We start from the raw sequence: 17819 nt of genomic DNA, 5'->3' as shown, positions 1-17819 counted from the left end.
TGGCAACCACCGATCTAGTTTCTATTTCTATGGACTTGCCTCTTCTGGACATTTCATAAAAATGGAATCAAACAGTAATGTGAGCTCTGGTATCTGGCTTCTTTTACTCATAATGTTTCCAAGGTTTATCCATGCTGTAGCATGTATCAGTACTTCATTCCTTTTTATAGATGTATGGCTATGCCACATTTTATTTATCCATTCATCAATTCTGGTGATGGCCATCAATCGATGGACATTTGGGTTGTTTCTACCTTTTGGCTGTTATGATTAGTGCTGCTATGAACTCCATGTACAAGTTTGTGTGTGGACTTATGCTTTCATTTCTCTTGGGTAGATGCCTAAGAGTGGGATTGCTGTTGCCCATTTTTGTAAATAACGTTTCATTGGAACACGTTTGTTAACATATTGTCTACAGCTGCTTTCTCGCTACAGTGGCGGTGCTAAATAGTTACAACAGAGAACATATGCCCTGCGAAGTCTGAAATATATATTCTTTGGCCTTTTACAGAAAAAGTTGCCAATTCCTGATATAGAGGCAGAGAAGACCTTACATTTCAAGGCTGAAAATGAAGAGAGATTATTTTAAAATGTATGTGTACTCAAATATATATAAATCTAAATTTTAAATATATATATTAAATGTATATATATGTATAAAATCTTTAGTATGACAAAAGATACTAAAATTCTTTAGGCAAAAAATAGAGGTTGAAAAAAATTACTCTAACACTGACAACAGAGAAAGGGTTGTGATCTTGTATCAGTCAATGTCCTGGCAAGAGGTAGGTGGCCCACACAGACTGGGTAGTTAAGGAGATGGAATGAAGGGGACAATGCAGAGGAGCTGTTTTCAAAGGTGTAGGCAGGATTGGGGAAACACTCCCAGGTAGGTGCAGGAGGGAGCATCACAGGGGAATCACGTCTGCCAGGGACCCGTCCTGCCCACTGAGAGGAGGTGGGAGGGCTTGGATAAGTTCCCCAACTTCTCTTTCCTCCTGCCCATTAGTGTCTTCCATTGGCCAAACCCAACCAGAAGCTGAGGACTGGGCGTTTAGTACAGACCCCACGGTGTGCAAGGCACAGAACAGATGGAGAAAGGCAGAGCATGTATCTGGAGGGGCAGATGGAAGATAGCCCGAGCATAGCTTGAAAGGCGAGGGCATCCCAACTGAAAAATGGGCAAAGTCTAGACTGGCCAGCTAATGACTGGGCAAATGACATGGCCAACAATCTTACAAAAAAGACACTCAAATTTATGTCAGCAGTCAGGAAAATGCAAATGAGTCTGGCACTATGGTGAAGTTTGACACCTGTCAGAGCTCTGACCCCTACTGCTGGGGGGAGGGAAGTAAAGAGAACGGGATTCTCACATATTGCCAGTGGGAACGTGAAGTGTGATCGATGATTGGAAAGCAGCAATTCAACTCCTGGGAACCCGTCCCATAGGAAAAAAGTCCAGATGAGGAAGGACATATGTGCAAGAAAATTGCAGTAGAGGCTGTCGTATCTATGGTTGCCCATCTTCTTTTGAATAGCCTATCTCTATATTTGGAGAAATCCCTGTGTTGGAACCTCACTTCTCCAATTTAGGAATCTCTACTCGGGCGCCTGGGTGGCTCAGTTGGTTAAGCGACTGCCTTCGGCTCAGGTCATGATCCTGGAGTCCCTGGATCGAGTCCCGCATCGGGCTCCCTGCCCGGCCAGGGAGTCTGCTTCTCCCTCCGACCCTCCCCTCTTTCATGCTCTCTCTCTCTCAGTCTCTCTCTCTCAAATAAATAAATAAAATCTTTAAAAAAAAATGCGTAAAAAAAAAAAAAAGGAATCTCTACTCAAATTCCAGCCTCCTTTGCCACCAGGATGTGGCCATCCCACCAGGCTCCACCAATCGGATTCGTCCTGTGGGACTTCTCCCACGTGCTGGCGTGGGGCAAGTGGGGAGCTGGTGCAACAGCACCAGGCGTGGTTTCCCAGAGACTGCTGGGTGGAATTTTTCATGCAGAAGAGGCAGGGGGCAGGGCGGGTAAGGTGTGGCAAGACCTCATCTGTGAGCTCATCAGACTAGTCCATGGTGTTTTGGGGGGCTTTGATCTAGAAACTGAGCCTCCAGCTCAATCCAACAGGTCAGCATCTGTTGCTTCTTAGAAGCCTACCACTTATTGCAGCATTATTCCTGGTGGTGAAAACTGGGAGCACAGAATGACCATGAACAAAGTGATAACTGCATAAACTGATACAGCCACATAGCAGAATATTAGGCAGCTATTAAAAAGCAACAACTAGAGCTATATTAGCTGACTTGGGAGGATGTCTATGAAGAAGGCAAGGAGCAGAAAACTATAATAGGGTCCCATTTTTAAAAAGAAACACTGATAAATTCACTCTGTATATGTAATGTGAATACAAATGCCTAGATTTGAATGAGTCTGCTTAGGATTGAATGAGTACAGATAAAAGCATGGTAGGACACGTACAAGATGTTGGCACGGGGTGCCATGGGGAGAGGAGGAGATGGACAAAGAGGAGCCAAACAGAAAGGAAAGAAAACTCTACTAACTAAATGAAGTATATTTCTGATTATTTTTAGGTACTTATGTAAATTATGTGTATATACGTATGTAGGTAGTTTAGGTACACGCATAAAGAAGTTAAGAGACTTGTAAAACAAGAAGTCAGTAGTAGGACATTCCCAAAGTGGTCACAGTGGTGGCAGGGAGTCAGGCAAGAGGAGGCTGGAGCTCGGGCCAGTATGGTGGCAGTGGGCATGGAGGGAAAAGGATGGGTTGGAAAAGCAGCCAGCAGATCAAATGGTCTAAATAGGGAATGGGTTGCCTGGGGGGTGGCAAGAGAAAGGGAAGTCTCAAGGAAGAGTCCCAGGTGAGCTTAAATTCCTGTCGCCTCATCTGTAAACTAGGTAAAATGATACCCCTGTTTCTCAGTGTTATGAGAATGAAATGAAGTCATATATGAAATGCCGGGCCAAGGGTATGCCCGTCACTGCTTTCACTCCCTAGTAAGTCAGCAGAGCCCACCTGTTGGGGTCTTACTGTAACCCCAAAGACCATGTGCTCTGTGCATTCACCCGGGGGAGGAGGAGAGGAGGGGAGGCTGAGGGCTGGGATGCCCTGATCACCAGGGTGGGGTGGGCTAGATGGAAGAGGAGGCCCACACATCTTCGTTGTTACTGTAGAAGCCAAGGGGCTCTCCAGAGGAGCCTAGGATGGACGCAGGGAACTCAGATCCCACAGACTCACAGCATGGCCTTTTTTCTCAGGGCCCTGATGAGGCCATTAGAGCTGCACCTGTCAGTCCAGGCACCTAGTGTCCACTGTGTGTGAGAGAGGCACCCAGAGAGTTTTCTTTAAAAGGAAAAAAAAACCCAGATGAGCAAAAGAGCCCCCAGAAAGACATAAATACCAAATAGTGGGGATAAAGCCAAATGAACTGGGCAGATATTAGGTTATGGGATTTCAAGAGAGGAGGGAGGAGGCACTTTTAGTAAAGAGTACTCCTGGAAGGCTTTTGGGAGGAAGTGGCTTTTGAAGAATAGGTGGAATTTGGACCACAGAAGAGGGCAGAATTTTTTTAATCTTCTTTTTTATGTATGTATGTATGTATGTATTTGATGTAGTGTTCCATGATTCATTGTTTGCATATAACACCCAGTGCTCCATTCAATATATGCCCTCTTTAATACCCAACCCCAGGCTAACCCACCCCCCCTCCCCTCTAGAACCTTCTCAGAGTCCATAGTCTCTCATGGTTCATCTCCCCCTCTGATTTCCCCCCCTTCATTTTTACCTTCCTACTATCTTTTCTTTTTTTTTTTTTTTAACATATAATGTATTATTTATTTCAGAGGTACAGGTCTGTGATTCATCAGTCTTACACAATTCACAGCACTCACCATAGCACATACCCTCCCCAATGTCTATCACCCCATCCCTCCCACTCCCCACCACTCCAGCAACCTTCAGTTTGTTTCCTAAAATTAAGAATTCCTCATATCAGTGAGATCATATGATACATGTCTTTCTCTGATTGACTTATTTCGCTTAGCATAATACCCTCTAGTTCCATCCATGTCGTTGCAAATGGCAAGATTTCGTCTTTTTGATGGCTGCATAATATTCCTGTGTGTGTGTGTGCGCGCGCGCGCGCGCGCGCGCACGCGTGTATCACATCTTCTTTATCCATTCATCTGCTGATGTACATCTTGGCTCTTTCCACAGTTTGGCCATTGTGGACATTGCTGCTATAAACATCAGGGTGCACATACCCCTTCAGATCACTACATTTGTATCTTTGGGGTAAATAACTAGTAGTACAATTGCTGGGTCATAGGGTAGCTCTATTTTTAACTTCTTGAGGAACCTCCATACTGTTTTCCAGAGTGCCTGCACCAGCTTGCATTCCCACCAACAGTGTAGGAGGGTTCCCCCTTCTCCGCATCGTCGCCCACATCTGTCATTTCCTGACTTATTAATTTTAGCCATTCTGACTGGTGTGAGGTGGTATCTCATTGAGGTTTTGATTTGGATTTCCCTGATGCTGAGCGATGTTGAGCACTTTTGCATGTGTCTGTTGGCCATTTGGATGTTTTCTTTGTAAAAATGTCTGTTCATGTCTTCTGCCCATTTCTTAATTGGATTATTTCTTCTTTGGGTGTTGAGTTTGATAAGTTCTTTATCTGATATGTCATTTGCAAATATCTTCTCCCATTCTGTCAGTTGTCTTTTGGTTTTGTTGACTGTTTCCTTTGCTGTGCAAAAACTTTTTATCTTGATGAAGTCCCAATAGTTCATTTTTGCCCTTGCTTCCCTTGCCTTTGGCCATGTTTCTAGGAAGAAGTTGCTGTGGCTGAGGTTGAAGAGGTTGCTACCTGTGTTCTCCTCAAGGATTTTGATGGATTCCTGTCTCACGTTTAGGTCTTTCATCCATTTTGAATCTATTTTTGTGTGTGGTGTAAGGAAATGGTCCAGTTTCATTCTTCTGCGTGTGGCTGTCCAATTTTCCCAACACCATTTGTTGAAGAGACTGTCTTTTTTCCATTGGACATTCTTTCCTGCTTTGTTGAAGATTAGTTGACCATCGAGTTGAGGGTCCATTTCTGGGCTCTCTATTCTGTTCCATTGATCTATGTATCTGTTTTTGTGCCTTCCCTTTTATTTTTAAAGGAAATTCTTCCCATTCTTAAAGGATCAACTCAAAGGCTGCCTTCCTGCTTACTGGATCCTGCTGGTTGGAATTATTCATGTTTTCCTGGAGCCCCATTAACAGAGCTTTATCAACAATGCAAACAGTGCTGTTTGCCAGTGGTCTTCTTGTCCAGCTGGGAGGTTGGAGCAGCTTGTGGGCGGGGACAGTGTCTTTGGTCTAACTGCCCCAGAGCCAGGTAGTGCCCCTTCATTTAGCATTGAAAACAGTGTACTGAATGAGGCAAGTGTAACCAGTCTCACTGCTAATATTCATTTGACCTTCCACATTTTTGGAGAAATCCACACCTTCCTCTATTCAAGACCCCAGCAAGCATTTCCCAGTATCTTTATTTCCTAAATCAAACCATGAAAGTATGTTTCTCAGAAACAATAATAAGAACCAATGTATTAAGCCTTTACCATATGTCAGACACCATACAAAGTGCTTACAGATTTTGTCCATTTAACCCCCAAAATGGTTCTTTAAGAAGAAGCTTTTGCCTGTACCCATTTCTGAACTAGGAAAACTGAGGTTTAGCAAGGCCAGCAATTTCAATGGTAATGGCAGAGGTAAGACCAGAAGCCCAAACACTTGGAGAATGTCCCTCACGTACATACAGGACTCTGTGTGCATGCACATGCATGAAGAGTTTCCCAATTTGTAAAATTAGGGACTGGTCTTGGTGACCTTGGACAGCACCTCGTGCCCTGACAAGCCAAGGACTCAATTCCATGAACACAAAGATGTCACTTAAACTTGACACCCAGGTGTGACCCCACCGGGCAGTTGAGAAAACAGGCGTGGCAAAGGCCCTGTGGCTGGCACAAGCCCCAGGGTTCTTGGTATCGGAGCTGGGTGCAGGACCTGCCTTTTCTGCTCCTTGGTCCTTGCTCTTTCTCCTAATGCTTTGTTCAGCATCTTTTGGTCCAGCCACGCTGTGTGGTCCGTGAGGTGGCTGCAAGCAGCCCCGCCAGAGGCAGACCTGCTCTGGTGTCCTGGAGGAAATGCGAGCCATTCTTCATTATACTCATGTATGATCCTTTCTTTCTTTTTTAAATACTACTGAGTGCCACGTCCCAGGCACTGTGCTAAGCACTTTACACACAGCATGCTTTACCCTTCACTAAAATCCCATGAAATAGGCATTGACATTATTCTCAGTGAATACACAGGGCACTGAGGCCCGAAGGGGGTTGAGTGGTGGCTTGCCCGGCTTACTTAATCAGGGAGCAGAGGAGCTGGGATTTGATCTCTGGTCAGCCTAATCCAGAGCCCCGCCTTCCCAAGCATAAGTGCGACACTCAGCCACAGCTTGGCTAGGGCCTCTGCTGACGGTATGAGTATAAAAGCATGCTTTTGCAAACTCATACTGGGGCCTTGGAGGCTTGGGGATGAGACATTGTTCTCTGCGGCAACTCTGGCAACTCATGGTGAGGATTTTAGGGGACGAGGACAGTGAATAGGTAAGCAGAGTAGGATAGAGCACTAGATGTAAAGGTTGCTAACACTTAATAAATATTCCGTTCCTTCCTTCCTCTCTCCCCTCCCTCTTTCCCTTGGATGATTAAGAGCCAGACTTTGAAGTCAGGCAGACCTGAGTTAAAATGCTGGTTGAGCAACTGACTAGCTACATGGCCTTGGACAAGCCATTTAACCTCTCTGGGCTTCAGCTCCCTCATCTACAAAATTGGGACAGTAACAGACACTATCTCATTGTTACGGGAATCGGGAAATCCGCATAAAGGGATTAGCCACGTGCTGAGTGCATAGTAAATGCTCCTTAAGTAGGTAGCTGTGATTAATCCCTTCTGTTGCTCCCTGTTATGCCCCTAAATAGCTGAGTGACCTTGGGTAAGACCCTTCCTCTTTGGGCCTCAACTTCCCAATTTGTACAATGAGTACGTTTGACTAGGTCAGTGTTTCCCAAATTGTGGTACACCGGTGGTAAGCTAGATGATTTTATATGCTACAAAGCGAACATTTGTTATTTTATGTCATGAATATATTTTAATGTATAAGAGAAAAAAATTAAACTAAGATACCAAACACATGATTTCATGAATGTTGTCAGGATTGAAGCTAAGTAAAAAAGTAGTGATTTAAAGTAAAAGCCATTATATAAATAATAGATCAGGTGGTACCAGGATATGGCAGAAATTGAGACTGTGGTCCTTGAACAGCTGGGCTTGGGGAATTCTAAGCTAGACGATCTGGCTTTGATTATATGGCTGCCCAGAGAAACTCTGGCTCGCGAGTGACTTGCCAGAGGGACCCCTCCTTCCCCCCTATATTTTTAAGTGGCCAGGTTCCTGTAAGCCCCATTGCCAGTGATTTGGGCTAATGCCCTTTCAGTACACATTGCAAAAATAATATAAATAACTCACCCTAGGACTTCAAACATGCCACCTCAGATGTATGGTGGGAGATTACAGGTTCCCAGGACGCAGCCCCTCCATCATTCCCGTGGCTTAGAAGCTTGCTGGAGAGCAGACATCAATGCTTTGGTTTTATGGGCAGCCAGGCCACGTGACCAGGCCCCAAATCCTTTGCTTTATGGGTTGTTTACACATTCCTGGTGAGAAACGGTTTACATTCTGGGCCCTGAGCACACTCCTAAATCAGCTGCTCGGTTCTTGCAGTTGGAGGTGAAAGAGACCTGTGTGTCGGTGGGCACCAGGAGGCGAGGGAAGAACAGAGAGGCCTGGGGAGGGAGGTGGAGGAGCTCGGTTTCCTGTCTGTGGCACCTGGAACCTATTTCTGAGTCAGTGGGGGGCGCTGTGCAGGGCCTGAGGTGGGAGGACCCCGAGGGGGTTACAGATGCACAATTACTCCAGGTGTGCTGGGCTCTCACTCCATACCGACACTTGGCGCACAGGAGCTCACTGGGTTCCCACACAGCCCTGGGAGGTTAGAATTCTTCTCATTTTCAGATGAGGAACCAGAGGCCCAGAGAAGTGAGGCGTCTTGTTCACTCTTCCACAGCTGGGGAGTGTCAGGGAAGGATTCAAACCCACCCTGACAGAGGCAAAGGCTGAGGTCTCACCACTGTACTTCCTTGTCACTGGGGCTCCATAGAAACCATTTGGGCTGGAATTTAGGAGGTGTCTCCCGGCTCGGGGAGGGAGGATTAGGAGATGACAATTTCTGTCTGGATTTTGCTGCTGACTTAGCTAAGTCACCGTCTGAGAATCCCACGTCACAGAGTTGACCTTATGACCAATGCACAAGATGCCCTGGGAATCATCTGGGCAGGCTCAGGGCACCCAGTGGGTGCCTGGCCCCCGACCAGCCAATGAGAGTCCCCTGCTTGCTCCTCCCACCCCACCCGTCCCCCTCCTTCCTCTTCCTTCTCCTGGGCCCCTTCTCCTATCCCCCTGCACCCTGAGAGGGCCCTCACCGTCCACTGGGATCTCTTGTATCCACGTCCTTGTGGTTTGTACCCACCCGCCCCAGCTCTGGCCTCTGCAGCTGCATGGGCTTCTCCTAGGAAGGTGCTCTGATGTTGGGGGCGACCCTCAGCCACAGGTCACTTCCAAACCACCCCAGTGCCTTCAGCAACTCCCCACACCACGTGGTCTCTGGCCTCCTCATCTTGGCTGCTGCCTTCTGAGTTCCGGGCAGGAAGGTGACCCAAAGTTTGAGAGGGAAGTTAGCTGGCAGCCTGACTTCAGGAATCTTCTTCTGCCTCTGGACTGAGAGACGGCTAGGTCTTATGGAAATCACGCAGGCTCTGGGGTGAGGCAGAGGCGGATTACAGTCGCGTCCAACAGTGGATCACCTCGCTAAACGCACGAATGTCTCAGCCTCTGCTTTCTCCTCTGTAAAATGGTAGTAATGACCGTAGTAGACAGCTGGGCTTTCTGTTGCCCAGCAGCGCCCCCCACCCCCCATCCCCAGTTTCCTGCAGGGCGCCACCCCTCTCCCACGCTCAGCCCAAGCGCTAATTCTGCCCTTGACTCGGGGCCTCGGCAACGGAGCGCTTCCCTTACGCCTCCCTCCGGTGATTGGTTCAGGGATGCACGTGTGGCCCCCGTCCAGCCAATGAGAGTCCAGCTGCGGGAGACGGCCGCTTTCAGCGGGTGTGAAGGTGCGAGGGTGTGCGCCGTGCAGTCGCTCCTGCCGTTTCGCTCTAATGAAGGAGAAGCATGTCTGAGAATGGAGCGGCCCACAGAGCACAGCCAGGCCAGGAGATAGCGAGATTATTTGAGTTAAGCCGTGCCTGAAGCTAGATTCTTTTCACTTTCCAGGTACCAATAAATTCCTTGTGGAAGTTTAGTTACCATGGGGGCTGGGGGGCGGGAAGAAACTGAGTCAGGTTGTGAAGAGAATGGCGTTGCTTCCTTTGGGGAAGCAGTTGGCCTCCCTCCCTCATTATGGGGTATACCAGCCCCTCAAATCCCTTCCTGGAGATACTGGTGGGAGCTCTCCCCCACCCCCCACGCTGGTGCCAGGCCTCTTCACACCCCTCTGTGCTCACCTCCCAGCTCCCCCCACTCTGCTCTCTCGCCCTGGCCCTCTTAGGTGCTAAATGGGGGGAATTTCAGTCTGGAGTGAATGTTTACAGCTTACTTGAAACCCTTAAAAATAAAAATTCATCATAAACTGACAGATCCTTAAATTTAACTGCGCAAACAGTGCCACCATAATATTTAAAGCTCCGCTTGAATGGCTCTATCAAAACCACATGGGCTCCCACCTGGCTCTCTGCCTTCCACTGTTGAATAGGAGGAATAGGAGGACGTTTATTTGGGCTGAAGGCACAGACCCTCCTTGCTTTGGGTTAACCATTTTTACAGGACCATTCATGTGACTTGGTCGCCAGCGCTAAGCCTTTGGCCTCAAGGTTCTGAGTTTCTTCCTCTGCATTCCTACAGTGGAAGCACAGCAAGCAGATGATGGGGGGGGCTTCAGGCTTGCTGGGTCGGAATCTTGGTTCTGCAGGTGACTAGCTTGGTGACATTCAGAATATTATCTGATGGCTCTGTGCCTTGATTTCTCCATCTGTAAAATGGGGAGGGATGACAATTCCTCCCTGTTATGAAGGCTAAATGAGTTAATTTATATAACACGCAACCATAACTGGAACATAGGATATCCTCAATAAACATGTACATGTGTGGGACCTCAGGTGCAGAGGGTTGAGTTTATACAACTCCTCACCATCCAACTGATTCCAGATTGTTTTGTCAACTAAACCTCACAAACAGTACAATCCTGAACATGATAGAACATGTTCTTAGTGGACTTGTGTGGCTATTTCACTGGAATCCATAGCTAGGAATAGGATGGTCACATAATATATATGCATGTACACAATTTGAGGACTGTAAGCTATTAACATAACCTTGGCTAATTTTCTCTTAAGGCTGTTTATCTGGTTAATTGTCAAGAGTTCCTTTTCATTCTTACTAGTTTCTGACAATGCAAATTATCTTCTTTCATCCATCATTTCTTTACTATATCTATGTTATTCTCCAGTTTAAAAATCCTTAATTTGGGGGTAGCCTGGGTGGCTCAGTCAGTTAAGTGACTGCCTTCAGCTCAGGTCATGATCCCAGGGTCCTGGGATCAAGTTCCATATTGGGCTCCTTGCTCAGTGGGGAGCCTGCTTCTCCCTCTGCCTGCCGCTCCCCCAGCTTATGCTCACTCTCTCTCTCTCACAAATAAATAAAAACTTTTAAAAAAATAAAATAAAAATAAAAATCCTTAATTTTTATATATCCATACCTTTTTCCCTTATGTTAAATGTTTTGTAGCTTTACAGAATTTTTATTGAGTTATAATGTGTGCACAAAAATGCCTAGAGTTTAAGTTGGATGAGTTTGGACAAGTGTATGCACTGATGTAACACTACCACAATAAAAATATAAAACATTTCCATCACTCAAGTCAGTTTCCCACAAAAGGCAAATACCGTCCTAATTTTCATCATCACAGGCTAGTTTCTCCTGTTCTAGAACTTCATCCAGTGCATGTATTGTAACTTTTTTATTGCTGAAAAGCATGCCATTGTAAAAAGCTGTTAATCCATTCACCTAATTATGGACATGAGGGCTATTTCTATCTTTTGGCTATTACATATAAAGCTGCTGTAAATATTCACACAAATGTATACATATGTATATACATAATATATATTTTCATTTTATTCCTAGGAATAGAATTGCTATGTTACAGGGTAGATGTAGTTTACCTTCAAAAGAAACTGCCAAAGAGTTTTCCAAAGTGGTTTTATCATTTTACAGTCCAGCCAGAAACATAAGAGTTCCAGATGCTCCACATCCTCACCAATACTTGGTATTGTCTATGTTTTTCATTTTAGCCATTCTGGTATATAGTGGGTATCTCATATTGGCTTTAATTTGCTTTTCCCTCTGTTTAATGACGTTGCACACATTTTCATGTGCTTATGGGCCATTCCTATACCCCTTGTAGAGTATCTGTGCAACTCTTTTGTCCTTTTGTTTTAAATTGGGTTGTCTTTTATTGTTGAGTTGTAAGAGTTCTTATATATTCCAGTGCAATTCTTTTGTCATATATATATGACATCAAGCATATATATAGCAAATATTTTCTCCCATCTATGGCTTATCTTTCCATTTTTAAGTGATGTCTTTGGATGATCAGAAGTTTGTTTTTGATGAAGTCTAACTTATCAAATTTTTAATAGACTATTCTTTTAAAAGCAGTTTTTGGTTCATAGCAAAGTTGAGGGATTTGAGGGGCTGGTATACCCCATAATGAGGGAAGTACAGAGAGGGGCGCCTGGGTGGCTCAGTTGGTTAAGCGACTGCCTTTGGCTCAGGTCATGATCCTGGAGTCCCGGGATCGAGTCCCGCATCAGGCTCCCTGCTCGGCAGGGAGTCTGCTTCTCCCTCTGACCTTCCTCCCTCTCATGCTCTCTGTCTCTCATTCTCTCTCTCTCAAATAAATAAATAAAATCTTTAAAAAAAAAAAAAAGTACAGAGAGTTTCCATATATCCTATGCCCACCCCCCACATGCGTAGCCTATTGACATCTCTCCAAGAAATATCTGTCTACCCCAAGGTTGAAAATTTTCTCCTCTTTGTTTCTAGAGGCTTTGTAGTCAATGCTAGAGGCTTTAACTTTTGCATTTAGATCTTTGATTCATCTGGAATTGGTTTGGGGGTATAGAATGAGGTAGAGATTGAGGGTCATTTTTTTTCACACATATATCTAGCTGTTCCAGCACAATTTGTTGAAAAGTATTTTCTTTCTCCATTAAATTACTGTGGAACTTTTGGTGAAAGTCAGTTGACCATATATATGTGTGAGTTTATTTCTAGACACTATTTTGTTTTATTGATCTATGTATCTATTCTTAGGCCACTACCACGTTGCCTGATTATTGTGGCTTTACAGTGAGTCCTGAAATGAGGTAGGGTAAGTCCTTCAACTTTGTTCCCTTTTTTGAAGGTTGGTTTGAATATTTGATGTCGTTTACATTTCTATATAAATTTTAGAATTAAATTGTGCTTCAAAGAAATCTTGCTGTAATTTTTTAAACTTTTTTTAATTAAAGTATAGTTGACACACAATGTTACATTAATTTCAGGTGTGCAACACAGTGATTTGACAATTCTGTACATTATGCTGTGCTCACAAGTGTAGCTACTGTCTGTCACCACACAACACTATTACAGTACCACTGACCATATTCCCTATGCTGTACATTTCATCCCTGTGATTTATTCATTCCATAACTGGAAGCCTGTGCCTCCCACTCCCCTTCACCCATTTTGCCCATCCCCCTATTCCTGCCCCTTTGGTAACCACCAGTTTGTTCTCTGTATTTATGGGCTGTCTTTGCTTGTTTGGATTCCACATTTGAGTGAAATTATATGGTATTTGTCTTTGTCTGACTTATTTCACTTAGCATTACAGCCTCCGGGTCCATCCCTGTTGTCACAGATGGCAAGACCTCATTCTTTTTTATGGCTGAGTAATATTCCATTCCACACACACACACACACACACACACACACACCCCAGCTTCTTGATTCATCTATCAGTGGACATTTAAGTTGCTTCTATATCTTGGCTATTGTAAATAATGCTGCAATAAACAAAGGTGCATATATTTTTTTGAATTCGTGTTTACATTTTGGGGGGGTACTCAGTAGTGGAATTACTGGATTATATGGTATTTCTATTTTTAATTTTTTGAAGAACCTCCATACTGTTTTTCCACAGTGGCTGCACCAATTTACACTCCCAACAGTGGACAAGGCTTCCCTTTTCTCCATATCCTTGCCAACACTTATTATTTCTTGTCTTTTTGATACTAGTCATTCTGACAGGTGTAAGGTAAGATCTCACTGTGGTTTTGATTTGCATTTCCCTGCAAATCCCTGATGACTGATGATGTTGAACATCTTTTCATGTGTCTGTTGGCCATCTGTATGTCTTCTTTAGAAAAATACCTATTTAGGTCTTCTGCCCATATTTATTTGGATTATTTTGAGTTTTTTGGTGTTGAGTTGTATAAGTTTTTTATATATTTTTAATATTAACCCCTCATCAGATATATCATTTGCAAATGCCCTCTCCGATTCAGTAGGTTGCTTTTGCATTTTGTCAATGGTTTCCTTCACTGTGCAAAGCCTTTTATTTTGTTGTAGTCCCAGTGGTTTATTTTTACTTTTGTTACCCTTGCCTGTGGAGACATACGTAGGAGAATGTTGCTAAGGTGAATGTCAAAGAGATTACTGCTTATGTTTTCTTAGGAGTTTTATGGTTTCAGTTCTCACATTTAGATCTTTAGTGTTTTGCAATACTTTTGAATGAGATTATGTTGAATCTATATATAAATTTGGAGAGTATTAATATCTCAACAATATTGAGTCTTCCAATCTATGAACATAGTATAGCTCTCCATTCTTTTTTTTTTTTTTTTTTTTAAGATTTTATTTATTTATTCATGAGAGACAGAGAGAGAGAGGCAGAGGGAGAAGCAGGCTCCCAAGGAGCAGAGAGCCCGATGCAGGACTCGATCCCAGGACCCTGGGATCATGACCTGAGCTGAAGGCAGACACTTAACCATCTGAGCCACCCAGGCGCCCTAGCTCTCCATTCTTTTAGATCTGTTTATTTTATCAGTATTTTATAGCTTTGAGTATAGAAGTATTATACATCTTTTGACAAATTTATTTCTAAGAATTTAATGGGTTTGGGAGCTAAGGTAATGGTATTATTTTTTATTTAATTTTTAAATTGTATGAGCTACCATAGAGATAAAATTGATGTTTTTAAAAATATTGACCTTGTGTCCTGAGTTTAGTAGTGTCTATCATAAATTTCTTAAGTTTTTCCACACATAATCATGTAATCTGTGAAAAAAGCCAATTTTAATTCTTTTCCAAATTGTATGCCTTTTATTAATTTTTCTTTTATCATTGCAATGGCTAAAATAATCACTTTAATGTTGAATAGAAATAGTGAAAGGGGATGTCTTGGATTTGTTCCTAATTACTTCCCAGAGACATTGTAGTTTTTGTTATAAAAGGTATTGTATTTTTAAATTGTATTTTCTAGTTGGTTATTGCTGGCACAGAGAAATGTTATTAATTTTTATAGGTGGAATTGATTTTTCTAAGTCAATAAACATAGTCACTGCAAATGATGATAGTTTTATCTTTTCCTTTCAATCCTTACATCTCTTAATTATTTTTCTTCTCTTGTAATTTTGGTCAATTCTTCCAGTACACATCTAAGAACAACTCTTGTGAAATAGGAAGGACTTGAAGCTGTTTTTATTTCTTTTGTTTGTTTGTTTGTTTCAAGTTTTTATTTAAACTCCAGTTAGTTAACATATAGTGTAATATTAGTTTCAGGAGTAGAATTTAGCGATTCATCACTTACATACAACACCCGGTGCTCATCATAACAAGTGCCCTCCTTAATCCCCATCACCCATCTAGCCCATCCCTCACCCACCTCCCCAAAGCTGTTTTTATTTCTGTTTTTAAAAATGAGGAAACTGAGGCCCAGAGAAGTCAGGTTATTTGTCCAAGAGCTCATAAATAACTACTGTTTAAAAATACAAATGTAGGGGCGCCTGGGTGGCTCAGTCGTTAAGTGTCTGCCTTTGGCTCAGGTCATGATCCCGGGGTCCTGGGATCGAGCCCTGCCTTGGGCTCCCTGCTCCGCGGGAAGCCTGCTTCTTCCTCTCCCACTCTCCCTGCTTGTGTTCCCTCTCTCGCTGTGTCTCTCTCTGTCAAATAAATAAATAAAATCTTTAATAAATAAATAAATAAATAAATAAATAAATAAATAAATAAATAAATAAAAATACAAATGTAGTTTTAAAAATAAATAATCTAAATTCTTTGAAGCAAATTTAGAAAATAGAGATAAAAGAAATCAAATATACATATAGTGGTCATTCAAAGATTAAGTGCTATTAATATTTTGGGTTATAGCTTTCCAGACTGTTAAAAATGAATATATATTTTAAGATTACATAGTAATGCTGTTTTGTAATGTGCTTTTTCCACTGAGCAATTATCATAAATATATTTTCAAGTCAATGAATACATTTAATATTTGCATAGTATTCCATCTTATGGCTGTAACATAGTTAGCATTGAGTTAAGCATTCCACAATTGCTAGACACCTACTTTGGTTCCAGTTTTTCACTCTTATAAACAACTGTGAAGAATTTCATTGTGATTAAATTTTTACCCAAATAACTATGCCATTTTCTTTAGTACAAATTCTTAAAAGTGGAATTGCTAGGTCAAAGGTTGTACAGAAGGTTCAGGCCCTTGATATCTGCTGGTAAGACATGACTTTTAACAAGTATATAATAGATAATGAATAATTTCGTGTTGACTTTTTTTCCTTTCCCCTCATATAGGGTCCACTGATCTTCTCACTGGCTCTATCCATCCTCTATCCTTCCCTAACTGGAACATCCCAAGTCTGATCTTTCCTCAACCCCATTTTAGTCATTCAACAACATCCAATAGTTATGTGTTGAAAACCTACTGTTTTCCAAGTTCTGGAGATACATTGATGGACAAAACAGAGTCTTATGCTCATGGAGCTTGCATTCTAGTGTGGAGAGACAGATAATAAATATAACAAATAGGTAAGCTGTATGGCATAGTCAAAGATGCCAAGTCATATGGTGAAAAGAAAACTAGAGGTGGACGATGGGGAGCAGTAGTGGCAAGAGATGGGGAGACAGTTTGTAGTTTTACAAAGGAGGGTCAGAGTAGGTCTCTGAGCAGGAGACACTTGATTAGACTTCATGGAGATAAGGAGGGAGGGGGAAGAACATTCCAGGCAGAGGGATCAACAAAGGCCCTAAAGCAGGAAATTTCCCTGTGTATCAAAAAAGAGCAAAATCAGTGTGGCTGTAGCAGAGCTAGGACTAGAGAAAAAATACAGAGATGAGGTTAAGGGAGCCTGGGGGAATGACCATATACAGGAACTTGTGAGGTTATGTAAAGACTTTGGCTTTTGCTCTTAGTTTGAAGATTTTGAGCACAGGAGTGCCATGGTCTGACTTTCAATTTGCAAGAATCACTCTGATTGTTAAGAACAGACAGTAGAAGCTGGGAGATCACCTAGCGATCTCCTGCAGTGACCCAGCCAAGGAATGACAGTGGCTCAGACCCGGGGCTGGCTGTGGAGGTGGTAAGAAATGGTCAGTTTGTGCATGTCTGAAGGAAAGCCAATATTTACTGTGGAATGTGTGGGTATCTTCCGGTTGGCCCTTCTGGATTCAGTCTCTGACTCTCCCCATCATGCTCTGTGCCCTGGGAGGCTGACCTGTATGAACTGCATCAAGTCTCCTTGCCTTCTGTTTCCCACTGGATTTGGCTGAAAGGAGTACTGGCAGGGCATCTGAGGGAAGGAGGAGCGTGAGCCCAGGACACATTTCCTCGACCCCTCCTTGCTAGTTTGGCTGCGTCTTCTACCAGGGGCCGCAGCTCTGAGTAGACCGCCCACTCCAGAAAGTTGCTCATCTGGCTTGGAGAATGTTTCCTCCCTTTACCCCCCCTAGATGGTAAAAGCTCGCTGCTCGGGCGCCTGGGTGGCTCAGTTGGTTGAGCGGCTGCCTTCAGCTCAGGTCATGATCCTGGAGCCCTGGATCGAGTCCCGCATCGGGCTCCCTGCTCGGCAGGGAGTCTGCTTCTCCCTCTGACCTTCCTCCCTCTCATGCTCTCTGTCTCTCATTCTCTCTCTCAAATAAATAAATAAAATCTTTAAAAAAAAAAGCTCACTGCTCTTGCCAGCCCCAGAGTACTGCACTGGGACTGGTTGCTTTTCCAACACCCCACCCATAAATGTGTGGATAGTCCTTTTCTAACATTCTCCTCAAATCACCTGATTTGAGTGTGCCACCTCTTTTCTTCAGGGACGCTGACTGATAGGTTGGACACAGGTCATGAATGAAAGTGGAGTTGGCTGCAAGACCCAAGGTTCACAGGTTCTCCCTTTCCATACAACTCTGTGCCCCAACCTGGCCAAGGTGGCTTTGGGGCCTTCATTCCCCTTGGAAGTAACCAAATTGCATAGAACAGGAACCTGCTTCTCCCTCTGCCGCCCCCCACCCCATGCTCTCTTGTAATCTCTCATGTTCCCTCTG

This window comes from Mirounga angustirostris, unplaced genomic scaffold, assembly GCF_029215605.1.
Source record: "Mirounga angustirostris isolate CCGP_5_RB_7025 unplaced genomic scaffold, mMirAng1.0.hap1 SCAF_7, whole genome shotgun sequence".
In the NCBI taxonomy this organism is placed as follows: Eukaryota; Metazoa; Chordata; class Mammalia; order Carnivora; family Phocidae; genus Mirounga; species Mirounga angustirostris.
Note: the sequence above shows the minus strand (reverse complement) of the source record.